The sequence below is a fragment of the Rhamphochromis longiceps genome, linkage group LG18, assembly GCF_057381845.1.
Source record: "Rhamphochromis longiceps isolate RC_006_pf linkage group LG18, R_longiceps_female_GT1.1, whole genome shotgun sequence".
In the NCBI taxonomy this organism is placed as follows: domain Eukaryota; kingdom Metazoa; phylum Chordata; class Actinopteri; order Cichliformes; family Cichlidae; genus Rhamphochromis; species Rhamphochromis longiceps.
Genome location: NC_140574.1, coordinates 19,670,502 through 19,675,847, shown reverse-complemented (window position 1 = coordinate 19,675,847; position 5,346 = coordinate 19,670,502). Strand labels below are relative to the sequence as shown.

Below are 5,346 nucleotides of genomic sequence, written 5' to 3'. Positions count from 1 at the left end.
TTACACAGTGAGAACATTCAAACTCCCCACAGGAAGTCCTCGGTCTGGTGGTGAATTTGAACTTTGGACTTTCTTTCTGTGAGGAAACACCACCGCAACACTGTGGTTCTGAATTAAATGCAGAAAAGCAGCACCGAAGTAAGAGGTGATAATGGAGCAAAAGCACCCTTACACAGATGAAACTCATTCAAAGATTGGTTACATTCTACCAGGAGTGGGGTTTGAACCCACGAGGACTGTTGTCCATTGGATCTTAAGTCCAACGCCTTAACCACTCGGCCACCCTGATGGATAGCTTGCTGCTCATGTACAATTATTATATACACGGCCTGCAATACCAGCACACCCGACGCTACAAACGTCAAGGCTCAAACTGTGGAACGTGTACGATCTTACACTTTACGTATCTTGGGACTATTATTGATTCAAGATTGAATTTTGACTCAAACTGTGTCAAAATTCAGTATGCAGTATTCAGTATGCAGTATGCAGAGAGGGTTATCAGTGTTTGTTGTGCTTGCAGAAACTGCCCTCCTTTTACATTAAAAAGGTAATTATGACACTGTTTTATAGATGTTGTATTGAATCAGTTTTATCTTTTTCTTTGGTGTCATTGTGCAGCAGTCTATCTTAAAAGGACAGGAACAAACTGATGTAAACTGTGACCTGGTCAGGGAAGCTGATTAGTAAATCGCAGCTTAACCTAGAATCTCTGTATATCAGATTCTTGAAGTAGATGGCCAACTTCATCTTAAACAATGGCTCACACCCCTTGTTTGGGGAATTTAAGTTTCCCTTCGCTCTGCACAGAGGTTTGCAGTGTTACAAAAACACAACTTAGTCCCAGCTGCTATTGTTCATCTGAATAATTTATAGCAAGTTGTGCTCACATCTATTCCATTTATTTATGTATTTTGAATGGAAATCTGTTTATTTATTTTAGCATTTTAAGCTTGCTATAAATGCTATAACTGCCTCCAACTGCCATCCATGTTCGAGTGACTTCTCAAAGAGAGCACAGGCACCCAACTCTCCGAGTTCTGTCTGCAAAACTGGAAAATCCACATTTTTCTGCTGATATCTGAGAGGTCTTCTTGTGAATTGTACTTTGCTCTGTGACTGTCTATGCTAGAATTCAAAAATGAAAAGAGATGTATTATGAGAAGAGGAACTGCAGGTCCAAATAATTCCATGAACAGCAAGAAGCAGGACAGTGTGTTGTGGTCTGCACAGAAATTTGCAGTCACAGGTGCAAGAAGGCTTATCAGTAATACCAGCCAAAGGTGTCAGATACTGCAGAATGCATGGATACCACATACAGCCTTCTGTTTTGCTTTCTACGTCCTAAAGGCAAAATGAAACTATTGTGATATTTTGATCCGAAACAAAGAACATGCTTGCTGTAATGATGTTTCCCATCCCCTTATTTTTCCTACTTCTCTTTTTTCACTTATCTTTGAGGCACTGAAAGATATAAGCTTCTCATAAGTTAACTGTATTTTCTGGTACTTGACTAAATCCTGATAAGTCAAGTGTTTAAATCTGGTCATGAAGTTTTACAACAAAGGGAGCCTGCCATAGATCATTTTGTTTAGTGACTGATGTTTGAGTTTTATTACAGGGTTCAGCCTCAAACTAAAAAAAAGCCACAAAATAGATCCATTTAGGTCCAGTCATCACCATCTTCAGGGTGAAAGTGAATCAAACTGATCATTGTTACGCTTTGAGCCCAAGATGCCCTTTTAAGATGTGAAAATATTTTGCAGCCTTCTGCCCCGGAGACAGCACGCCTGCCACAGACGAATGACGCTGCAACAAGCCATGACATCCCATCCTAAAACAGTCTTCCACCCCACCAGGCCACTGCCATCCTGGGAGGTCACCAGAATGCCAGTCATTCATTTCAAGCCTCAGCATGTGTGCCCCCAGCAAATAGCTGCGTTCCTCTGCTGCTGAGGCTGCAGATAGCATGTGATCTGATGGCTGGCTTTGGCCAGCAGCACCGTGGAAAGAGAGAGAGAGGGCTCTGTGTCTGTGTACAAGCTCAGCAGCTCTGAAAATGTACCAGGGGCTTTCCATGGTCGAGAAGCAATGAGGGGAATGCAGGCTGGGGATGCTGAGAGGGGGTGTGTGTGTGCGAGGGTTCAGTAAGGGGTGAAAAGAGAGGATGAGCAGGTAGATGATGGACTGGCTTAGCAGTGTGAAAAGCATTGGGTGTGATGGAGTGATAGGAAGCTTTATTTGAGCCCTTAGCTCTAAGTTAAGCAGAGCAGGTATTCATAGGGGTGGCTGTAGCTCAGGTGGCAGAGCAGGTCAGCCACTAATCAGAAGGTCGGTGGTTCGATCCCAGGCTGCATCCTGGCTGCATGCCAAATATCCTTGGGCAAGATACTAACCCCGTGTTTGCCTACTGGTGGTGGTCAGAGGGCCCGGTGGCACCAGTGTCCAGCAGCCTCGCCTCTGTCAGTGTGCCCCAGGGCAGCTGTGGCTACAATGTAGCTTGCTATCGCCAGTGTGTGTGAATGGGTGAATGACTGAATGTAGTGTAAAGCGCTTTGGGGTCCTATGGACTAGAAAAGCGCTATACAAATGCAGGCCATTTACCATAGGTGGCGGCACTGTGGTGAAGTGATTATTGCTGCAGCTCCACAGAAAGAACAAGCCCGGCCTTTTGTGTGGACCTGTGCTTCTTCTCACAGTCCAAAGACGTTCACATTGGGTTTACTAAGAATTCAAAATTGGTCCTAGATGGAAATGTGATCATCAGTGCTTGACAGTCTTTCAGCCCTGTGCTCAACAGACCACCAGGGTGTACACCACCTCTAACCTCATGACAGCTGGGATAGGCTCCGCCCCTACACGACCCTGAATTGGAAAAGTCATTTTGTTAATAGACAGAAAATGGAGGTATTTATGGAGTATGGTTTCCCAGCATAAAACGTGGTATAAATTGACACGGCAGGTGTCTGAGGCTTAATGCTTTTCTTCTCAGTGCAGATATATCATGTCCGTTTACGTGCTCTTCATATTCTTACAACTGGCACAAACGAATTGTGCAATAAATGTGGAGTTTATTCAGTATTGTGCAACACTTCACTGCATATTGGGTAATATTAGACATTACGCTACCAACTTTGTCTCTCACTGAATACCTTTGGCATACTTTATTAGTTTGTGGTTTAAAAACACGATTTAATAGTTTCAGAGTATTTTTCAGAGTATTACATGATAATTATACTTATTATTATTATTGTTGTTGTTGTTTTCTTATACTTTTAACTTGTGTTTTTTTTTTACATCTATTTGTTAAGTGCTAGAATAAACCTTAGCATAATATATGTCTTATCCATATTTTAGCATTTATTCCACAAAATGAGAAATATTTTCTTTTAGAGGTTTAATGTTTAAACGCGTGTCAGAAGGGAAATAAGACCTAATTTGGTTTATAAAAATAAACACATAAAACCAAAATTGGATGGGGAGTAAAAGATAATCTATCTGAAGTTGTTTTGGATGGTACTTCATGATTTTAGGAACTGATAGGAATGTTGTGTTATTACAACTTCCATTAAAGAGATAAGGAAACAGTTATCACGCCTTCACTGTTAACACATATCATAAAGATTTTTCAAGGAGTTAACTCCCTCTGTGGTAGCTTGTTTGCAAATCAAAGAATTTCTAACAGTATCATCCATTATCTTCGTGATGACTTTCAGCTTTGGCATTACTACCAGTAAGTGATGATGATTCAGCTGTCAGATATGTTAATGGTAGCAACTCCAGGCCTGGACGTGTCTGCTGACACACAGAGGCTGTATTGTGTTGACAAAAAGAAGACCATTGTCTTATTTTGCACAGAAAGTCTATTTTTAAGGCTGAATGGAGAAGCGAAGGGGGGGAAATATCTCCTCCTGTGATGAATTTAACTGGTCAGAAATATGCAATGGAAAATTTTTGACTCTATTTAAACTTGTCATACTGTGCATTGACCCAGATAGACAAAGCTGTGAGCATCAGCTGTGCTTGCACTGTGTAGTTTATACTCTCTCTCTCAAAAAAAAAAGAAGGTACAATCTGTAACATGTTTGTCAGGCTGATTGAACGTTATTACGTCTGTCTCCATTATGTACATATTTACCAAGTCTTTCAGCGATGTGGGCTTAATCATTTGAACAAAAACAGACTTTTTAATCGAATCCTAGCTTACATTCACGTTGCTTTACTTTGGAGAAAACGTCATTCCTCCGTGTTTCAGTTTATAAGACCGAACCAGGTGATTACTTAGCTGTAAGAATCACTAACATTTACTATATAACACCTAATTGTGAATGATCCTTTAGAATGAGTCTCAAATATGCCTGCTTCTTTAAACCTCCAACCAGCTGCGCTCGCTTGAATTTACTTGGAACAAGACCTTTAACTTATAATGCCATTTTCTCCAAATGTGCCATATGACACTGAGATTATGTTTGTGTTGTGATGACCTTGTTTCAACTCCTAAAGGGCTTTTTTGGAGGCCTGGGAGCTCTCCCTGTTGCAGACATTTAAGAACTGGTGTCTGTAATTATAGTTTGTTCAAGTTTGGGGAAAATCACGTAAATCTAACTTTGAAATTCTTTAGATAAGCCTTTTTATCCCAGAGGTTTTACGGGAATTTATATTTTCTAAACGTGAAGGCAGCAGAGTGAACTGTAAAAATAACGTGATTTTCTCACAGCACTGCGAGTTTAGGATCAATATTCACTTGCTTTTTAACTCCGAAATGTTCTGCTGTGTTTACAAGTTTGCAGCAGACTATGTGTATTTTACTCACTTACGCTTGACTCATGCTTTATAATGGAGTTTTTCAGTGTGCTGAACCAAAAATGTAAAGTTGTGAACCATAAACTAAACAAAACAAAGGAACTGTGGCTTTCTCTCAATTTCTCATGTAGCGATTTAGATTACATCTCTAGTCCTTTGTGGCATTGGTAAATCCTGCAGCGCTGCTCTCTAATCTCCTGATAGCCCTTCTATTGGCAGGTCTCACCAAGAGCTCAGTAACACGTCCAGGCAGCTGTTTTGAAACATCTATTCAAATTAATGATGAGAAAGACATAAATGATTATGTCAGATTATGGATATAGTAACCAAAGATACTTTGTAATTACAGTGTGCAGCCACTAATCCAGCCAGGGGGGCTGATAAGCCGGTGTACTCCGGTGTACTTGCAGTTCCCAAGCGGGACAGATAAACGGGGAAGACTGCATCAGGAAGGGGATCCAGCATAAAATCTTTGCCAAATCAAACAAGCTGATCATCAAGAATGAGATTTCATACTGAATCTGCTGGAGGTCAGGTTAACAA

The 5,346-nt window shown here is 40.8% G+C and overlaps 1 non-coding gene across 1 annotated transcript; it reads right to left on the bottom strand.

Moving 5' to 3' along the window:
* Window positions 1-206: 206 nt before the first annotated feature.
* Window positions 207-289, bottom strand: trnal-uaa (transfer RNA leucine (anticodon UAA)). The gene has a single exon. It is a non-coding gene; the product is annotated as a tRNA-Leu (tRNA).
* Between the last annotated feature and the right edge of the window lie 5,057 nt (window positions 290-5,346).